This window comes from Sciurus vulgaris (genome assembly GCF_902686455.1).
Source record: "Sciurus vulgaris genome assembly, chromosome: 2".
Taxonomy (NCBI): Eukaryota; Metazoa; Chordata; class Mammalia; order Rodentia; family Sciuridae; genus Sciurus; species Sciurus vulgaris.
The window spans coordinates 76431707-76453178 of record NC_136462.1 but is presented as its reverse complement, the minus strand read 5'-3'; the positions used below and the strand labels follow the sequence as shown (position 1 = coordinate 76453178).

Genomic DNA, 21472 nt, shown 5'->3' with positions numbered 1-21472 from the left:
CATCTTAGTACAAGCTTCTATCTTTATGCAAAAGTCAGTTCACGAAATAAGAATGACTAAGCATACAAAATATTTTGAAACATACCTATGTGTATCTCCCAAGCCTTTTTTTAAACTTAGCTCTAGACATCCTAATACACAGGACATACAAGAATATTTGGCATGTGCTATTATTTCCCATTATCTCTAGTTAATTTTAGAGGGTAACCTATTTATCATTAACATGCTTATGACAACAGACCAGCACAATAGAATGAAATATCTCAAGGTCACTCCTGGACTCTAAGAAAGAACCTAAAAAATGTCCTGCTTCCAACTAAGGGATGAAATGGACAATGGTATGTATCACTGAGTTCAAGATAACGTGAAGAATGGAAAAGACAGAATAAATACAATGCTTGTTTGCTGTTGTTGTTGTTTTGTTTTGTTCTTATGAAACAGGCCTTTGCTAAGTTGCCCAGGCTGGCCTTGAACTTGCCATCCTCTTGCCTCTGCCTCCGGAGTAGCTGGAATTACAGTTATGCCTCCACACCGGCTTAGAATAAATACAGTGCTAAAGACAGAAATGCATTATCACTTCAGAATATTTGAAGTGACAGAGATGGAGAAAAATAAACAGGACTAATATGTAGAAACGCTTAAGACAACAAAGGCGAATTAGAGGAAAACAGACCATCCACAGGCAAATCATTTTGAACAAGGTCCCTACCACGCAAAAGCATTCTGGAAGCACTGTTGGAGCAGACCAAGGTTAGGAAATCCTTTGTCCTCAGCACACTCTAACTCTGAGGCCCTGAAATCTGAACACCCCAGGACCTGAAATCTAAAACAATCTTGATAAAAAAGAAACTGGATCTCACCTCCCTTTCACTTGCCTCTCCCTCAGCCTTCAGAGTGACATCAACTAAAACTCACCCACTGGCTCATTTACAGAAGGAAGAAACAACAAATATTTATAAATGTAAAATAAATAATGATCTTTACTGCATGTGGTCAAAAAAAAAGGAATACAGACATTTACTTATGTATGCAATTACCTGTGCAGGACAGCAACCTCATTTGCCAAGAGCCAACTGTCATCCTGGGGCCTGTGCCCTCTGAGCAACAGCTCCCACTAGTGGTGAGGAGGACTCCAGGGGGGCAGGGGAGGAAGCACAGATTGACAGACTCCAAATAAAACCCTTCACATTTCACAAAGTTACCAAATAGAATCCTCCAAGCTACCCCAGAAGGCTGGTGTTACCAGGATCACCTACAGATGGAGACACTAAGGATCAGAAGGACCAAGTCTAGAATGAATGGAAAAATAAAGATTCCAAGTGCTGAGAGGTTCACACTGACTCAGAAATGCTCCCTGAACAGAAGGCACAACTCTCTAAGGCTAAATGCCTTTGGGCCTGGACTCCCACTCTAGCACTTTTCTCCAGCCACATTAACTGGCACACAGCTGCTCTGCCCGCAAGCACACATGGCATCTTTCTATAGAAACCCCTCCTGCTCAAACATTAAACAAAGGCTGAGCACTACCATGGGTTAACTGAGGGAGTACACGTGAATGAGAGAAACACCCTATCAAACAGCCTCTGGATTATTTGCGGAGACACGCCCACGTCCATGGAACAGCACTGCGTTGTGCCATCACACAAACTAGAAGCCAGGGAGCCATCTCTGGTGCCTCCCTCCCTCTCACCCCAGATTTCTAACCTACCACCACATCCGGTCACATCACTTCTCTTTCTCTCCATCTTACCATCTTGATCAGGCTATCATCATTTCTTCCTAACTACTAGATAAATTCTAAGCTGACCCATTCATATCTCCTTTCAGACCCCCTGCAATTCATGCATCCATTCACTGTAATGCAACAAAAGTGGAACATGTCAATCTGACCACTTCAAATTCGTGACAGAAACACTTGTGACTTTCAAGGAAAGACTCTCTCTCATACCCATTATACTCTCCACTCCCAGCCACAAGTGCCTGCTCATATCCCCCATTCATACCAAGGTCCCTTCCACCACAGGGCCTTTGCATATTCTGCCACTTTTGGAAAATCATCTCCTCTTTCTTTAACTCCTACTTATATTTCAGATCTCAGCTCATCATCATCTCTAAGAAAGCCACCCATATTTCCCTGACCAAGCCAAAGCTCCTCAAACATGTACTAACATGGAGCATTTACAACAATGATCATGTAACATTCTGTGTAATTATTTCTATATTTCTAAATATAGTTCCTTTCTAAAAGGAGCTATAAAAGCAGAAATCTTGCCTGGCTGTGGTCATACACAATAGGCACTTTTGCTGAGTGAATTAAATAACAGACAAAAATTTGATATAAAAAATTGTTTAAAGCACCCTGAGAAATATGCAGATTAAATGGTCCTGCAGGATATCATATTGATTGATTGATTGACATTCTAGGGATTGAACCCAGGGCCTCTTCCACTGAGCTATATCCCCAGCCCCCCACGGGATTTTAAACCAGACTTCTTGCCTTACACAGAGGTGCTTCCTGAGGGCTCTCAGGGTCTCTTCCCCCAGCTTGGCACTGTGACATGTGCCAAGTGCACAAGGTGAGGGGAATTATAATATCCATATCTGTCCTTCCTCCTTTCCCAAGCAGGGACAGGAAATAGAATAGAAAAGAAGTGGGGCTCTACATATGATCTTGGCCCTGTATGTTTTACTTTTGATAAAGGCAGGGGGAAGAGGTGCTGGGAATACTCACAAACTTACCAGGAAAGTTGTTCCAAGTAAAATTGCTCCCTAGAACCTTCTAAAACTTCACAATACCATCTCTCTCCATGAAAGCCTTAGAAGGATATATATAGGTCAGAACCTTATATGAGATCAAATTATCTTTCCCTCCTCCTTTAAATGTCAATGGAAGTCTTTCTTCTTCAAAAGCTTGTTTCTTCTCAAAATCTACCATGATTAATTTCCCTATTCCTTGCTGAGTATATCTTAAACGCAGGAGTTACCCATATTGACATACTTCCTATGAATAAGTGTCTGATCTTCACTCTTTTGATATCAAATTTGTCAGGGATAGCCCCAGATTCTGAGCACACTCTCCATTTGCTCACTGCTTCCACACAGCACAGTGTGGTAGTCAGGAACTTGAATTTGGGAGTCACATGATGGGTTGTGTAACTCTGGGACCAAGGGACAACCTCTCTGAGGCTTGACTTCTTATTCTGTAAAAAGAGACTAATTAGATCACATAAATGAGAGAATCAAAAGAACCCACAAAGTGTCCTTAGTGCAGTGCCAAGCACACCATATGTGCACAACTATTTGCTATTAATAAAACTAATACTACATTGAGGAAAACTCAGGTATTGACTGGAATGAGTTCCTTATTCCCAAACTAAGAGGCCTATTAAAAGTTTAGAAAACTCCTCAGGAAAAAGAACCATAGACAGAGTACCTGTAAGGTAGCCCGACTGATCTACAGGAAAACAGTGTGTGCACTGTACCTCTGCCAAAGCCGATGGAGGAACCTGACCTACATCCTGGTTACATATTCAGGAACTAGTCATTAGTTACACCCACTCAAAAAATAAGGACATGGGCGGTCCTTTACTACTTCCAACACAACGTATAGCTTGTGTTTACTCAGTGCACCGTAAAATTCAAAACACTAAGCGCTATTTACACGTTACTTTCTTTTGGCAGGAGTTGAGTAATAAAGGCAGAATGTCCACCAGCCAAGTCCAACCTGACATGCACAGTCTGCATTCACATATAGGATAATATAATCTGAGAGGACAAAGAGTTTAGATGACCTCACCAGATACTCACATCATGGAGACTGCTCCTCCTAAGTAACACCCAGCTCTTCACACCTGTTCTGGAAACCTGCACAGGAATTAAACATGGCATGAAAATTAAACATGGCCAGGGGAAGTTTTCATAAAAGTGTCCTTGCATTTTTTTTTTCTTAGGTGCCTCACTTTATCCAGTGAAAATGAATGAAATCCATAGGAATTGTGGATATCTGGTCACCCAGGACCCAGTATTCTGCTCTGACCACCAATGTTGGGCAGGATTAAAGGTGCTAAAAATAGAGGAACCACCATTTGAATAAGCTATTCTATTGCAAAACCTCGACAGAAGTCCAGAGGCTTCTTTGCTAACACTCTTAGTCAGAAACACAGCTTGTAGCTCTGCATCCTATGGACTCGGAATTTAGACAACATTCCCAGACTCACTGAAAAGGTCAGACCGCTGGAGTCCCTGATCCAGGCAGGGAGAGAAGAGCTCAGGATGGTCAAGGGTCCTCACTTGTCTTTCCTGGGGCCTTCCCATCTCTGGGGCACAAGGACCATGGCTACCTGAAAGCCATCTGTCCACAGCATTCTTTTCATGAATAATTTCTGAAAGTCTTCACTACATACCAATGACATTAACCCCCTGTGTCTCAGGGAAGAGTAACTAGTGATTTGCTTTGAAGATAAAAATTCAGCAGTACTCTGCTTCTATCGTCAGATTTTATATAACTACCCATCCAGAAAAAGACAATTTTCTACACAGAATACAATTTCTAACAGTGACATTATTCATCAACATCACCTGAAGGTTTTCAGGGTGGCTATTTGCCAGTCAGGAAGAAAAAGAAGCAAATAAAGCAAGACGAACAAGTCGGCCCACAGGTTGGCCGGAGATTGAAACACCCTAAGGAGCACCCACAAACAACCGGGCACAGGAATCGTGCCTGGGAAGAATCAGTGTGTCCTGAGGCTGGACGCAGGCCATGGAGCACTGGTCCAGGGGAGCCCCAGTCAGCACTGGCCTGGAGAGTTCTAGGACTCTGTAACAGGAGAGGGTGGAAACCAGATTTCACTGTCCAATCTTCTGACTGCAACAGAGTTTGGCAATTCCTTTAACATTTGTCAGAGAAGGGACAGTGTTACAGTTTGGATATTAAATGTTCCTCAAAAGCTCATGTGAAGGGTTGGAACCCCGCTGAGGACACTATTGAGAAGCTTTAAGATGTGGGGCCTAGCTGGAGCAAGTTAGGTCACTGGGGTAATGGCCTTGAAGGGTACCCCAAGCTCTTCCTTTCTCTCTTTTCTCCTTCTTGTTCTTCATGCAGTGAGCAGCTTTGCTCCACCATGACCTCTCCACCATCAGATCTGCCCTACCACAGGCCCTAAGCAATGGAGCCAAGCAGTCATGGACTGAAATCTCTGAAATCATGAGTTGAAATCAATCTTTCCTCCTGCAAAGTTGTTTCTTTCCTCCTGCAAAGTTGTTTATCACAGGTATTTTGTCACAGTATAGAATGCTGACCAACACAGGCAAGATGGGGAAAAGGAACAGGTAATAACATCTTGGTTCAATTCCTAAACCTTATTCTCTTTCTTTTTCTAAACCTCTAACTTTGCATCATAAAAGGAGAATACTCCAAATGGTAAACACATCATAGGTTATTGTACAGATTAAAAGAGACCATAAAACAGTGCCTTATTCTGCCCTGTTTGTCTTCACCCCCAAAAAGGAAGTTCTCTCTCTTTATTGACTAGTGTTACAAAAAAAAAAAAAAAAAAAAAATGCTCTGTTTTCTTTTTAAGTCACTTATGAAGTATCTTCCTTATTCATAGGGCTGGGCTCTGAGAGGTGTTTTGCTATTTCCCCTAAATCATATATAGGCTTAATGGTCATTTTGGAACCAAATAAAAGAATTCAAAAGAATACACACCCAAAGTGATTCCAAAGATGTTTTCAGTATTATTTTTGCTATCTTCCAGAAGTTATTCTGGAAGAATAACTTACCTATAGATTTAAAAATTTTAAGCTTTTGAGTCATCTTATAACTTGACAATTTCCCAGGCCACATGCCCTGGCTCCAACTTTTCCAGAAGTTTCTTTGACAAAGGGTTTTATGATGCTACATATCATTCACTGTCCTCCTCCCCCAGAACATTTGAGACTATAGTAGGTTTGGTGACGGTAACTCCCTTGATCGTAGATTTTAACATTTTTCATAAATGTCCCACGGAACTCCCAATTAAAAAAAAAAAAAAAAAAAGTAGTACCAAGGAAGGAAGGAAAGAAGAGTGGAAAGAAAACACATCACAAAAGAGATCCAAATTGCCATTATACACATGCCAAGATGCTAAACGTCAACTGGTGATAAGAGAAATGTAAACCAAAACCATAATGATATGCCCCTGTACAAACATCAGGATGACTAAAATTAAAAGGCTCATCAACTATGTGTTGGCAAGAATGTGGAGCAAAGGATCTCTAACAGAAATCTAGTAGGAGTATGAGCGACCATACTGGAAAATGGGCTGGAGCTACTAAAGCTGAACTTGTTCACATCTTGGGATGTGGCAGCTGCATGCACACACACACACAATTTCACAGTAGCATTATTCTACTGGACTTGGAAATAATTCAGACATCAACTATCAGTGATTGTGGTATATTCAAATGCAGGGATATTATCCAACAATGAAAATACACAAACTGCTGCCTGCACAATGTAGATGAAACTCACAGACAAAATCAGGGGAGGGCGTCAGACATTCAAATGCCAAGAAGTAGAAAATAAAGCTGTGGGTAGGAAGGTCTGGGGTGGGGATGAGGGAGCCAGTGGCTAAAGGAAACAAAACTTCAGTTAGATACAAGAAGTAAGTTTAGAAGATTTATTGCATGCACCACATGGTGATTATAGTTACTAACAATTTATTGTACACCTGAAAATTGTTACTGAGTAGATGCCAAGTGTTCTCACCACAAATAGATGTGAAGTAATACGTGTTAATTAGCTTGATTTAGTCATTTCTCAATGTATACAATGTATATAAAAATATCAGGCATACATACAATAAATATACGCTATTTTTACTTGCCAATTAAACACAAAATTAAGAAGTCAGACATAAAGGATACAAGAGTATAAATTCATTTACATAAATACTCCATATTAGCCAAAGTGATTTGTGGTATGAGAAGCCAGTACAGTGGCCTACATGGAAGAGCAAGTGACTAAAAGGGGGCACAGGGAAGGTTCTGCTGCTTTCTTGCTTGATCTGCATTAAGAGTAAATAGCTCTGCTTATTGAATGGAAACTCAATGAACTGTACCCATGTAATCTGTATCTGTTTTTGTATGCATGCTTTAATTTTAAAAATCTTTTTAAAGCATATCCATCTAGGTGCAAACTTAGCACACTATTTAAATTGTCCACAGGCATACACTGATTTCAACAAGTGGGCCTCATATAAAGAGCAGAAGATACCAAGTCATGCTCCAACCCTCAGGCCTGCTCTCAACTCTGTCACTTGCAGCCTTGATTCTGAGAGAGTTTGACACATCTATTTAAAAAAGAAAAAGAAAAAAATGCCTGGGTGATTATAAGAATCAAAGGAGGTACTAGGAAAGTACTCTGTAAACCATAAACTGGTATCCCGGTATTTGTTCTGCAAGGTCGACACAAAGCTCAGCTGATGGAGTGAAGAGGAAGGAGAACCTAAGGAGGCCCAGGAGAGTTTGAGGAGCTCTGGGGTTACTGCTGAGGGTCTGCAGGTCAGTAGCACAGGTTGTGAAATCTCATTTAAACTCAAACAGGAAGTTGTAATACTTTTTGCTCTTAACAGCTTTAACCACCAGAGCCCCCTATAATAAGCTTTTCCATCATAAGGAGTAAGACTTTCAGGCACACTCCTTATCTTTGAAGTACCAAATTTCCTTTACTCTCAGCTCTCTCTCATTCAGTCTTTGGCTTCTTTTTTATTGTCTTCATGCAATTTCCACTTTCTTGGTGTATGTCTCTCTGAAAGTCCTGTGTTTCTCTCTGGATTCCAGGTGAGGAACTAGGCCTTATTCAGACAAGAGGGAACTTGGAATACCAGGCCTATCTCTCCACAAACTCAGGGCTCCTCCAACCTTAAGTGCTAAAGGCTAACACTTAACATTTACTGGACAACTTTTATAACACGAAATCCCAGGCACCACCCCAGACCCAGGGAATCAAAATCTGCATCTTAACTAGTTATCCAGGTGATTCATGGATACATAAAAGTCTGAGAGACACAGACCTGGGATCACAGCCTTGCCTAGGTAATGGAATTCATTCTAAAAGCCCCTGTCCTAACTCCAAGCTTGGGGTATATGAATGAACCATGATCTTATGCTTGCTACTCTTTTTTAAAAACTCAAGTTACATTTTCCTGGAACTTGGGAGTCCACAGAAAGCAGGCAGGGGACAAGAGAGATAGAAGGGAAGATGGAAAGACATATTTGGTATCATTTCTTTGTCTCATTTCTTCTCTCAAGAAGCAGGTTCGATAGTATTAGAGAGGTGAAGTAGGGGGAAGTGGGAATCTACTGAGGCTGCTCACAGTACTGTGGGAACTTAGATCACAGAATCAATAGTTATGAGGTGCTTAGCATGTACCATGTTAGCATATAATCTATAATTTAAATGTTAAATAATAAAAACAATATTCGAATGGAAAGAGCAATAGACTAGATGGTAAAGAGGAATTCCAGGAGACAAGCAACTGTCTAGCTCAACATACTTTTATTGATTCTCTACCCTATGCCATTAGTGTATAGCTTGTATTCTCAGGGATTTAAAAAAAAAAAGAAAAACAATGAAGACCCCCGTTTTTGAAGGAGTTCACAGTTCAGTGGTATTGGAGAACAAAAGCTGTTCCTAGAGAAGGTGTCTGATGCCTGGTGTGGTGGTACACACCTACAATCTCAGTGGCTCAGGAGGCTGAGGCTGGAGGATCACAAGTTCAAAGCCAGACTCAGCAACTTAGAGAGGACCTAAGCAACTCAGTGAGACCCTGTCTCTAAATAAAAATGGTGGGGGGAAGGCTGGAGATGTGACTCAGTGGTTGAGTGCTCCTGGATTCAATCCCTGGTACCAAAAATAAAATAGTGTCTCAGTTTAGGATTCCTTGCTTCTTTTATAAAAAATCAAGTGTTAGACCAGTGCATGGCTGGCAATGTCAGAAAAGAATCTGAAAGTCTCATTTCTCATTTTCCAGTAAATGAAATTGGGAGAAATGTCCACATTATTAGCTTTGAGCTCTTTATATAAGTACCAATCTCTCCTCAAGGTAGACCATTTTTTAAATTATTATTATAGTTGTATGAGGATTTAATTTTTAAAGAACTTACTTCAGGAACAACCAAGTTTATACTCCTGGCTCCTTGACAGCAGCAGGACAGCTTCCTTATTGCTATTTCATGATAGGGTAGATTAAATTCTTCAAGAATAACATTAACTTCACAACCACTAGGTACTGCTGGCTTTCACCTTAGCTTGCGAGGCAACAAATTCCCAAGCAGTCTAAAAACAAAGGCATCTCACCAACATATATACGTCTGACCGACTGTGGTCCCCAGTGGTTATGGAGGTGAATAGACTAAAGCACACATCACCACCCATTCAGAATCGGGAATTCCCACCTCCAAAGGATTTCTCCCATCCCAGTGATGCCCAATATATTAGGCTTCATCCCAAATATCATACTTCAATTATTTCATGTTGGTGTACCATTGGTTTAAATGCTCAGCCCTGGCATGGTAACACAGTGAAAACCCCTTTTCTTCAAGTCATCAGGCATTAAAGACCCAAATCCACCAATCCTTAACAGAGTCGAACAAGAACCTGGAATGGCTGAGCATGCTGGTGCATACCAGCTACTCAGGAGGCTGACTAAGGAAAGGGAATTGCAAGTTCAAGACCAGCCTGGGCAGTTTAGTGAGACCATGTCTCAAAATAAAAAGGGGGAGGTGTAGCTTGACAGGTGTTAGAGGGCATGCCTAACATACGTGAAATCCCAGGCTCACTCCCTAGGACTGCACTGGGGTGGGATTGCAGGGGAGGTGAGCATGGTACAGGAACTCACAGGGTAGATTTAACATCTTTAGGAAAGCAAGGAATTTCAGGCTGTGAAGACTGGAAACTAGTGTACTTACTGCATCTGTGGCTTTATTAGTTTGAGTCTTAAAAACTATTCATATATATTGGTTCCCAAAAGAAAGTGAAAGGGATCTGTCAACTTAATTGAAACGTAAACACAATCTTTTACTTCCTCCCACTTCAAATTACAAAGCAGAGAGAAACAGAACAAAAGTTAACAAATCACCAACTCACCTGTGTAACCTCATGAGGGCATAATTATCTTACCCAGTACTATGGAGTCATAATGCATCCTCTCAGTGCCAGTAATGCCCTGATGCCAACCCCAAAAGGCTGGCTGGCCAGTTGGGAGGCAGCATTAATAGTCCCAAACAGTCACAGAGGAAGTTGAAGTTCCTGAGGACAAGTAGTACAGGTTCAAGGTAGGCGACTCACATGCAATGCCAAGTATTAGTTCCCAGTTCTTCCTCTTCATTGCTCTCCATTGACCTAAATCAATTTAACCTTTCCGGAGCGAATGGACTCAATAAGGAAGGTAAACTAAAAACTTCTCAGATTTTTAGAAGACAATAGTAAACTATATGCAAACTCAATCCTAGTAACTTTCACTGGAATTGCTAATGAAGCTCAATGGTTTGCATTTTAGCTCCCTTTAATTCCTCTCACCCTGGTGAGAGAGAAATGTCAGTGAGTGAGGGCCACAGCAGAACGGGCAAGGATGGACAAACACTACCACACCAGGAACTGTGGCACCAACCGAGCTGCTCATGGATGGCCTCTGATCCAAAGAAACCACTCCATGGAAGCAGACTAGAGATGCAACACCTTGGCTAAAAATGCTCCCGACTCAGCTGAGACTAGCACCAAGACTTCACCAAAATGCTGGTGATTTGAAGACCAATAAGCAAATTAATTTTGCCCTTAGGACTAGGATTCATATCCCCTTCTTCTGTACCTCTCCCCACACCAACCCCACCCACAGAAACTGAAAACCTCTTTCCCTTGGCAGTCTTCCATGTATATTTTCCTGTTCCTCTCATCATGGAATTCTGGGCCCTTGTGGCAGGGAGAAGCCTGACCATTCCAGGCATATCATGCTAGGAACATATTTATAAACTCAGGTTTTCTCTGATCTTCCAAAAAAGAAAACTATGGCCCAGATATTAACTTGCCAAGACCCCAAAGCAAATTTATTCACCAGGCATATAATTTGCTATAATCCCAGCAATTTGGGAGGCTGAAGCAGGAGGATCACAAGTTCAAGGCCAGCCTCAGCAACTTAGTGAGGCTCTTAGCATTGTAGTGAGACCCTATCTCAAAATAAAAAACAAAAAGGGTTGGGGATGTGGTTCAGTGGTTAAGCCCCCCCTGGGTTCAATCCCCAGGACCAAAAATAAATAAATAGCAAACCAAAGCAAATTAGTGGTGGAGCCATGTTCCTATTCAGCTCTGTCCCACTAAAAACCCTTCTTCTCTATGCTGGATTAGCCTCCACTAAAAGTGTGACCCATGAGTGGCAGCATCAACATTAATGGAGGTTTATTAGAACTGCAGAATCTCAGGACCCATCCCAGTCTACTGAAAGTGATTCAGCATTCTAACAAGATCCTCCATGATTTCTATAAATGGGCTGGAGAAGCACTGCCACAGGGCACAGCTAACGAGAGAAGACGGGGCCATCACCCTCCGGGGGCCCCTGTCTGGGCTTCAGCAGTGCTACGCCTCACTCCGCATCCCGACTCTTACACCCGATACAACGATGCTCACATAGTGCTAGCACCTGTGGACCCTGTGTGAATGTGGTCAGAGATTTTAAAATCCAGGAGGAGGGCAATCCTGACAGAGTTCCACAAACAAATTAGTAAATGACACTAAAATGTCTACCACAGTCAAATCTTAAGGGAGAAGCTAAGCATAAACTGCCCAGTCAGCATGCCCTCTGGTGGCTTATAACAAGGAAGCCTAAATATGGAATTAGTTTCCGGAGGGAAATCCAGAAACATGCGAATCTGAAGATCACAAGGCATTTGCCATGAAAACTATCCCACTGACTCAGGAACAAACAGGAACAAAACCCTTTTAATTCAGAGAAAAGACTTTTGGGTTAGAGTCACAGGCGAACCCTAGAGCTCCCAAAGACAGAGAGAAAGGAATAAGCCAGATAGCCCCCTTCCAGGGAGCAGAAACCAACCCAAAACTGACACTGTCCATGGACTTCTCTCGTCACTTTGCTTTTACTCTCCCTTGGCCCCAGCCACGGATTTCATCCTATATTTTTTACTGAGATAAAATTCATACATCATGAAATTCACCTTTTTAATGTGTGCAACTCAGTAGTTTTTAGCCTATTCACAAAATTGTGCAACCATGACCACCTAATTCTAGAACATTTTTGTCACCCAAAATGAAATCCCATACCCATCTATGGTCACTCTCCATTTCTCCTTCTCCTCAACTCCTGCCAACCAACACTATAGCTTTCCTATTCTGGGCATTTTATAATGTAATAAGACAATATGTGGCCTTTTGTGTCTGGCTGATTTCAGGCTTCATGCATGTTATAGCATAAATTCAAACCTCACTTCTTTTTATGACTAATTGGTTTCCCATTGTATGGATTTCCCACATTTTGTTTATTCATTGGTTGATGGACATTTGAGTCATTTCCATCTTTTTCCTATTAAGACCAATGTTCCTATGAGTATTCATTTACAAGTGTTCAATATGAATATGTTTTCAGTTCTCTTGAGTATATACATAGGAGTGGAATTGGTCTTTGTGAATCAAATGTTTTCACATTTTGAGGAATTGCTGACCTGTTTTCCAAAGTAGTTACACATTTTACATTTACATCATCAACATACTATATAGGTTTTCCAATTTTTCCTATATCTTTTCTTTTTTTTTCCAGTACTAGGTATTGAACCCAGGGACCTTACCCATGCTAGGCAAGTGCCCTACCACTCCACTACATCCCAGCCCTTTTAATTTTGAGACAGGATATCGCTAAGCTGCCCAGGCAGGCCTCAAACTTGCAACCTCCTGCCTCAGTCTCAAGAGTAGCTGGGACTCTGGCCTGAGCCTCCACGTGACACCACGTACCTTGTTGCTCCTGTGTCTTTTAAGCTCATAACCCTCCGGGTGGATGTGATATGCTATCTCATTGTGGTTTTGATTTGCATTTCCCTGATGACTAAGGGTGCTGAGCATATTTTCACATGCTTCTTCAAAGAAATATCTATGCAAATCCTTTGCCTACTTTAAAATTGGGTTATTTGCCTTTTTATTGTTGAGTCGTAAGAGTTCTTTTTGCTCTTTTTTGAAACTCCAGTCAAGAGCCCTCTTCTTGGAAAGCTCTTCCCTCATCATCCAATATTCTTCAACTGAGCCTACCTTGTTAGGAATCCCTCTTTACTGGCTCCCTGTCATCTAAAAGGCCAGGAACACTGGCACTCTCCCTTTTGGAACCAGGCACCCACTGCTATCATCCAAGTGCTGTGCCTACAACCCTACTTATCCCTGAATGGCTGACCTGTCATCATGAGAACTCATCTGCTATTGCAGTGAATTTCCAGAATCTAGAAAGAACTTAACAATAGGTGCTCTGACCACCACCACAGAGTCACTAAGACACCCTGCTGGGCACAACTCTTTGTCTTGCATGCTTTGAAAATTATTTATATGCAATCAAAACTACAAATATGCATATTCTGGCTCCATGAAACCACCAACCTAAAATGTCCTTTCTCTAGAAAAGTGAGACCCCATCACTTATGTTATCAGCGTCCAGTCCCTTCATGGAAACTTTTCTGGCTACTACCGTTTAAAATGTTTTTCTCTATTCTGGAAAAAAATCGCTATAGAGGTCATTAATCAACTATTATCTACAAACTGTCCCTATGTTTGAGGGATATACTAAGTGAAACTGGTTATTAACATAATAGAATTGTTGAGATGTGCTAATTCAATGATGAAGTCCTAAGATATACATATAACCACAAAAATGTTCTGTGTACTGGGAAACATGGACTTAAATAAATATAACCAAGTTTTTATTGTTGATATTGTTAAGTGTGGTACTTCTCAGTCTTTGATACAATGATGTACATTTGAGAATCTCTGTAAGAGGGAAAAATAATACGCAGTGCTTCTCAAATTGATTTGCCCTTTACAAGAGCACGCCTATTAGCACATATCCCAACAGCATTCTTCCAACATACTCTGGGAACTGCTGAGCTAATTCAATTGCTAGTCAATTCTATCAGCTGGGCAGCACTGAGTAGAAAACCATATTTTCTACTAGGGTAAGGAAATAAACTTACTTTAAGATTCCATCATTCAGCAGATACTCTAAAACCCTAGGTTACAGAAAAAAAAAATGTACCTGTGATCAGAGTGTTTAAGACACATCTGAATTTCTGAAATTGGAAAATACTGAAATGTGGGGGGGAAATGTATCTCAGAACCAAGCTACAGTAGCATACCCAAGGTATTTGTTTAAAAGCAGCCTCTAGGAAGTTTGAGAATAGTGTGCCAGGAATGGGCCTTGACTCTCTGTGAGCCGGTAACAACAGTCCAAAGTGACCAAAGAGAAATAAAATATCACAATGACTGTCCCACAACAGACTTATTACAGGAGCAAAGATATCAGGGGATCACTGCTAATAAAAGTAAACAAAAGTGATAAGGAAAAAGGCTTCTCTCACACTGGAAAAAATCCCAGGAGCAAAAGTAGGGGTAACACCCAAAATATAAACATCAAGTTATGGGAAGGAATTTTAAAACAGAAATGTTCCCTACTTAGGTTAAGTGGGAGAAACCATTTAAATGAGCTATGAGATCTGAAGAATTACGACCCAAAGGCTGTCCCTTCACTCAGTGCTGATTACTGTCAGGAAGGCAGGTTTGGCCTTGCAGTTTTATCTACTAAAACACTAAGTGGTACACTTGAATTTTTGAATAGGTTTCTGATTTACTGATAGGTTTCTCTAGTGCTAATCATTCCAACACTAAAACAAAGCACAAATGGAAAGTTGTGATAAAGCATGTTAAAGTGCTGACTGACCTCCCCATTCACCTAGTTCATTTGGGTGCCACATGACATAAACCTTATTTCTTCCTTGGGATATTATCTCCTGACTCAAGCAGGCTCCCGAAGCCTTTCTGATGCAAAGCAGTTAAAACTCAAGGCTACAATCTAGGTCATAGCAAGTCCTGGCAACCCTGGATGGTTTTGGGGACAAGAAGATGTACTTGCAACTGGGTGGAATCCAAACAGTGTTTGAGTATAAGCTAATTTACCCACGGCATCCTACTGACACTGCACAGCTGCCCCTGAATGCTTGCCTTCCTTCCCCTTGGAGAGAAAGAGGGTCTCAGTCACTATCAATCAATGCTACCATCCTCCAGCCAAGGCATGGAAGGCTTTTGCCAGGTTTGACCACTATGGGGCAACTGTAATGGAGTGCACTTCACACTCCCCAGGAGGCCTTCATTCAGGGAAGATACCACTAAGAATTCTTTCTAAATTTGCTCTCAAGTGATTTTACCTGGCCTTCAATCATAGGTTCAAACTGTCAGAACTGTATGCAACCTTCTCTCCACAAATCTGAGAGTCTCAAAGAAAAAGGGAGTAGTTGTTGGATTTATCAATATAAGGGTCACCAATTTTGGTCTGACCCAAAAATGATCCAGAAACCATAAGTATTTTAAAGTATTAAAAGAATGAGTAATCCTAGTTTTCTGTAAAATTCATTTTGTTTCAAGAGCAATCAGAATCATCAAAATCGGACAATGGTAAGTGACACAGGTACTGGAATACAACATTCTTAAAGCAACTTTCTAAAGAAAACCTATCTCTATACATAAGAACTAAAATAATGAATTTCAGAACCATCTTCACCCCTATATGTGATTCTAAAGGCATGGTCTCTGCCCTGGGAGCATTAGCATCATCTGAAACTTGTTAGAAAGGCAAACTGTCAGACCTTCATCCCAGACCTAGAGAATCAGAGACTCTGGGGGAGTATATAGCACAATAATCAGCAATCTAACAAGCCATCTAGAATATTCTGATACTCATCTGGAATCAGGGAAAATGCACATCTGGAGTGCCTCAGGAATTTGATTAAACCCGTATTAACTGAGGGACAATCTTTCCTGTCCTTGCCTCCAACAGGCATTGGCTTTAAATTTTACAGACTGATTTCACCAATGAGGAGTTGAATCCTTAGTTCCAGGCCACTATGAAATACCAAGTCAGAGCTCTAGCCCAGGGTCTGCTGTCTTCTTTAGCAACCTTGACTCTCAAAGCAAGGCCTTGGTGACGGGACAATTCTGGGACTCAGGACCATGAAGGGTTTATAAGGCAATCCAGGTGGTCTCCTAATGTTATCTATACCATGCTGCCTCCCTCAGAGAAATATGAGATCTTAAGTTCCCAGCCTTAAAATCAAGAGAGGTGGAGTTGAGGAAAGGCAGGGAGTAAATAGCTACTTCCAAAGACATGAGCAACCAAGTCCTTTTGTGAAGAGTGGTAGAGGGAGAAGACTTAGGTGTTTTGTTATAATTAAGGATTAATTAATTCAAAAAACCGAGTAAAGAGCTCAGAGGCAATACCTAAGACACGAATGGTGCTTTAAAGTTTTCTTAGCACTTCTCATTTTCATTATCTCACCCAACTCTCACAATAACCCTGCAAAGGACCGGAATAAGGCCATGATTATCCTCGTTTGACAGAAGAGAAAACTGAAGTTCAGAGTGGCTAATAATTTGTTCACCAGTCCTGACATCAGCTGTAAAGTTGCAACTTGACCTCACTTCTATCAGATTCTAGAACCTGTTTAGTATATCCACCCTATGTGATTTCCACATCTGGAAATTCTACCCAAAGTGGACTGCCTCCAAGGAAAAAGCAAAGGAAAAAATCATTCAGCAGAAATGGTGGGCCTCTAAAACATGGCACTTGAGCAGTGTGTGGGTGCCCCTTTAAGAACTTAACACACAAACCCAACAGCCAAGGTGTTCAGCCAAAAAAGAAGGGGAAAAAAGAGGCATATTTCTAGCCTGCATAATCATTTCTGGACGGATTCCCACTAGCAGCCTCCGAGGCAACAGCGGCTCTCAGCTGAGCTGAAGCTCCTCCACGGTCCCCGCCCCCCCCCCCCCCCCCCCCAGGGTTATGACAGCGTAGCTCTGACTCGTGCGCAGGCAAAACCCCAAAACTCAAAAACAAGAAGTGAAAAGAGTGGAGCCAGGAGAAATAGTGGGCATCCTCCACACCCTTGCAAACCGCCCAAATGCCAGTTCTAGAGTCCTCCGGGCGCCTAGAACTGGACCTTAATAGAAGATAGATTCAGTGAGATGTTCTGTGGACCCGCTGGCCCTTTTTTCACACCCAGTCCCTGAGGAAGGCCAGCAACGGGAAAGGGTTCGTTATGAAGTCCTGGGCCAGAATCAAAGGCAGATACACCCCACACACCCTCTTCTAAGAACAGTATGTTTTTCTGAATTCTCTACCTGGTCCTCCAGTCCTATCCTCTGCGATGATGAACGGGGTGGGGCGGTGGGTTGTTGTAAACCCAAGTTAAGGCAGGAGGAAAAATCCAGCCATCCAACTACTCCAGCCACGCTGCCCCGCCATGTGTGTGAGGCTAGATTCCGGTGCGCGCCGCAAGAGCGAATTCGGAACCCGGCGCCCTTGACTAGGTCTGAGGTTGGGAATGGGGCATCACCTGGTACTTAGCGCCCTGGGGGCAGAGAGCTGTGCCTATCAAAGGAGCCCGTCTCAGTTTGGGCAGCAATGATTTTCCTAGAAGACGCCACGGTTCTCAACGATCTGATTTTAGCCTGGGGTAAGAGGGCTCGCCCGAGGGGCGCAGTGACCCACGGAGTTCCCCACACTGGGAGCCTCCAGGCGGCAACCTCAGGGATCATACTACCTTGGGGACAGTAAGGAAATAAAAGCTCCATCCTCAACTTTCTCGGAGGGAACTGCTCCGCTCCGGGGGTTTGCCCAATCTTGCCCACACCCCGAGTCCCAGGTTGGGAGAGAATCAGGAATCAAGTCCCTTTCCAGGCTCAGAAAGCCCCTCTCCCGATGCCCGCCAACTTAAAAGCATCTCTCTGGTGCCTACCTACTCCTCCCGCCCGCAGCCAAGCCCCTGCCCTGCCCGCCCGCATCCTACCGAGCGCCAGGCTCCCCAACAGTAGCTGCGGCTGCAACCGCATCCCCCCGGGCCTGGCCTCCGAATCGCCCTACCGTGCAGCCTGGTTAGTGCCCTGGCGGTGCCAGCGCGCCGCACGCGTCTCAGCGGGCAAGACTCCTCCCCGGGGGCTGCCCCTCGCGGGGCTCCGGGCTCCGGACAAGGCTCGGCCGGCCCTGGCACTGGTTCGCCGCTGCTCGCGGCTCCCGCGCGGGCTCCTGCTGCTGCGCGCGAAGAGGGAGGGGTAGGGGGGAAACTCCCGGCAACTCCAACTCCGGGCACTGGAGCTCCAGCTGCAGCCGAGCGCCCGCCCGCCGCCGAGTGCGAGCGCCTGCGAAGCAAACCTGCCCCCGCGGTCGCCTCTGAGCATGCCCAGTGCCGCCGTGGGCGAGCCCGAGCGCCCTGGCCCGGGGCAAAGAGCAGCGGCGGGGGCCCAGGAACCCGCCCCAGGCTCCACAGCTCAGGGGGAAAGGGGAGGAAGGGAGGATCAAGAGCGCCGGCCAGAGCGAAGGACCGGGAACAAACTGGTCAGTGTGTGGAAGATTGTGAGTTTCACCGGTTGTGGGAAGTTTGTGGGCTAGAAAGGTGGATTGCTTCTGTGAGCCTCGCTGGAAGACTATATTCGAAAGAACAACTAGAAAACATTTATTCTCCGCGAAAGGAGTGGGCCGAAGATGGGTTTTTATCCAGTCTGCTCCTTACCTCATGCCTAGGGTAGCAAACTCAAAGAGCTAAGGGACCTGGCACGAAATGTAAATTAGTGAAATGAGTGGGAGGAGGCAACTGGAGAGAGCTTTAAGGACAAGGCCATTGTGCTGTTCTAGATGTCCATTGCTGTCATGCAAGTATTCAGAATTCAGCTAGTTTTTCTGGATTTCTGATTTTTCAAGAAATAGCAGAGTTTTCGATTTTTTTGCCATGTAAAATATTATTATTAAATCTTGATAATGCATTTTTCCCCCAAAACTAAACCGTACATAGCTGTGTCCCTCCCTGCTCAACCAATTTGAGGCAATGAATTCTGCATTTTTGTACTGAAGAGGTGCTGAGTGCCCACTGTGGTTGGGAAGGTGCTGGAAAAGATCCAAGATGATTCAGACTGCTTTCAAAGTACTAGGGGAAATAGGTTTTCCTGACAGAGGGCTACTGATAAATGCTGGAACATTCAAGGAGAGGTAGGTAATGTAGAAAAGGGTTTTGAGTACTAAGTTTGAGGAAGCATCATCAGTAAAAGTGCCTGTGTGTGAAGTCACTGCAAGATAAGTAACAAAGCCTCTTGGAGGCATTTTAGAGTCTGAACCAAAAGATAATATCGGTGAACACTAATCCTGTCTTTATTTGAAATTCTGATATTTTTCATCATTCATTTTTGCGTTAGTTTAGAATTTTTTAAATGTTGCATTAAAATATTAACCTTCATTACTGAGTTCTTCGGCAAACCCTCAAATGTGTGTGTCCTACTTCACCCTAGACTGGCCCTGGTTGGTTGGAGTAAAAGGCGCAAGAATTAGCATACCAAAATAAGAAAGAAGGTTGCAGGAATGTATGGGTCTCAAGTAGAGGACCTGACTGCCAGTCTATGCAGCCTAGACTTTACTTTGTAGGTTCTGTGGAGAAGAGAGTGGGAGAAGAAAGTGGCATAATCCAAACTGAACTCTGGGTAGATGAGCCCAACAGTAGAGCTAAGAAGATGATTTGGAGGGGAAAATGGGAGAAATGGGGATGCCTAAGGCACATTCATTGTTTCATGAAAATCAGAGGGATTTCCCTGATAGAGTCATGTAGGCTTTGCCAATCTCTGAAGGACACACGTAGGAGCTATCTTAGTACCACCAGGAAGAACTTCCAGGTCCTGATCCAACCTCAGCCATTTACCCATCAGGTTTAGAGGTGGATGAGTGACTTCACTTGTGCTTTCCTCATCTGCAAAATGGAAAATAATTCTCATGGTGTTTATGTGAGGATTTAGAGAAATAGTGTATGTCTAATGGTTTTAGAATATTGAGAGTTTAAGCAAATAGAAGGCATCGTTCTTATCTACACATCATCTATATCAAATCCGAATTGAAGTAAAAAATTCCTATGTTACAAAAGTTGTCTTGATGTAGCAAGCATTGATTCAATAAGCTATTTTAATGTGTTGAGATGCTGTTTATAATACTTTGGAATCAGCTTTTGGGTAATTGAACAATTTTGTCAATTAAGACATTCCTATACTATAATAATTCCCTTTGCCAGTCACCCCTTCCTTCCTCACCATCTTTTTTTTTTTTCTTTCCTTTCTCAATATTGAAGGTCTCATTAAGTTCACCCCCTGCATACGAAGTGCCCTCTAACTCATATGCAGGCTAGCACTGTCTGCCTCAACCAGACACCAGGGACCTGCCTCAGTGCTGTGCTGTGAGTGATTTTTTTCCCTGCAGGTGAGCACATCAGTTGCTGCATTCATGGGGAACAGACCAGACTGCCACTTATCTATGGGAAGCATTTTAAGCATGCCAAACTCTCAAAGGAAAAAAAAAAAAAAAAAAAAAAAAAAAAAGAATGCTTGGGTGTTTACACAAGAATCCTTCCAGAAGTTATGGAAAGGAGGAAGTACCTAGCCCAGAACCTATCACATAACAGGTAGTTACAGATATTTGCAAAATAAATAGCAATTTCCATCATCAAAATCTTCTTTGTCTCTGTTCTACCTCCCACAGTTCCTAAGAATTATTATTTTTAAAAATCACAATAATGGTAAGGTCATCAAAAAGAACAAGAACAGGATGTAAACATTTATGTAGGGAGGGGTTCTGTGCTTTTACAAGTAAAATACTTTGTTTACCTTTTATGTGTTTTGTTTTGTTTGGGTGCTGGGGATAACCATGGTCTCATGCATGCTAAGCATGTATTCTACCACTGAGCTACAGCCCTCTCTGCTTAAATTTTAAGTTAATTGTATTTTTAATTAATATTAATAAATAATACATGGTATTAAAGGAAATACAGTGCAAAAATAGACTCACTACAGAAGAAACAAAGTTTCCCTCCCCAAGACTACTATTGTTGCCTATTTCTTACAGTTATAGAAATACCCCATGCATGTTACTGCAAGCATAGTTGTTTTTATTTTTAAAGTTCAATCATGAAATGATAGAACTGATTAAAAAAACCTTATAGTTCATCTAGATGCCAAGTTAGAGACTTTCAAGATGCCCTTGTATTGTGGGAAAGAAAAGGAAAACACAAAAGTGATCTTCCCTGTGGCACTAGTAAACTGTAAGGACGGCCACATGGCAAACCCTCCTGGAAGCATGTAGTGATGCAAGAAAAAATTGAATTCATCTAGAGTCACCCTGAACCCCCAGATGCCCACTGTGAACCTCAACCT

The 21472-nt window shown here is 42.6% G+C and overlaps 1 protein-coding gene across 2 annotated transcripts in view; it reads right to left on the bottom strand.

The window, feature by feature from the left end:
- Positions 1–18487, bottom strand: part of STXBP6 (syntaxin binding protein 6) — a 244085-nt gene extending 225598 nt beyond the window's left edge. The window contains exon 1 of one of the 2 annotated variants that reach the window (XM_079127279.1): positions 18156–18487. The gene's annotated coding sequence lies outside the window, so the exon portion shown is untranslated. The remainder of the gene's footprint in view (positions 1–18155) is intronic. The other variant, XM_079127278.1, reaches the window with a different exon arrangement.
- Positions 18488–21472: the final 2985 nt, after the last annotated feature.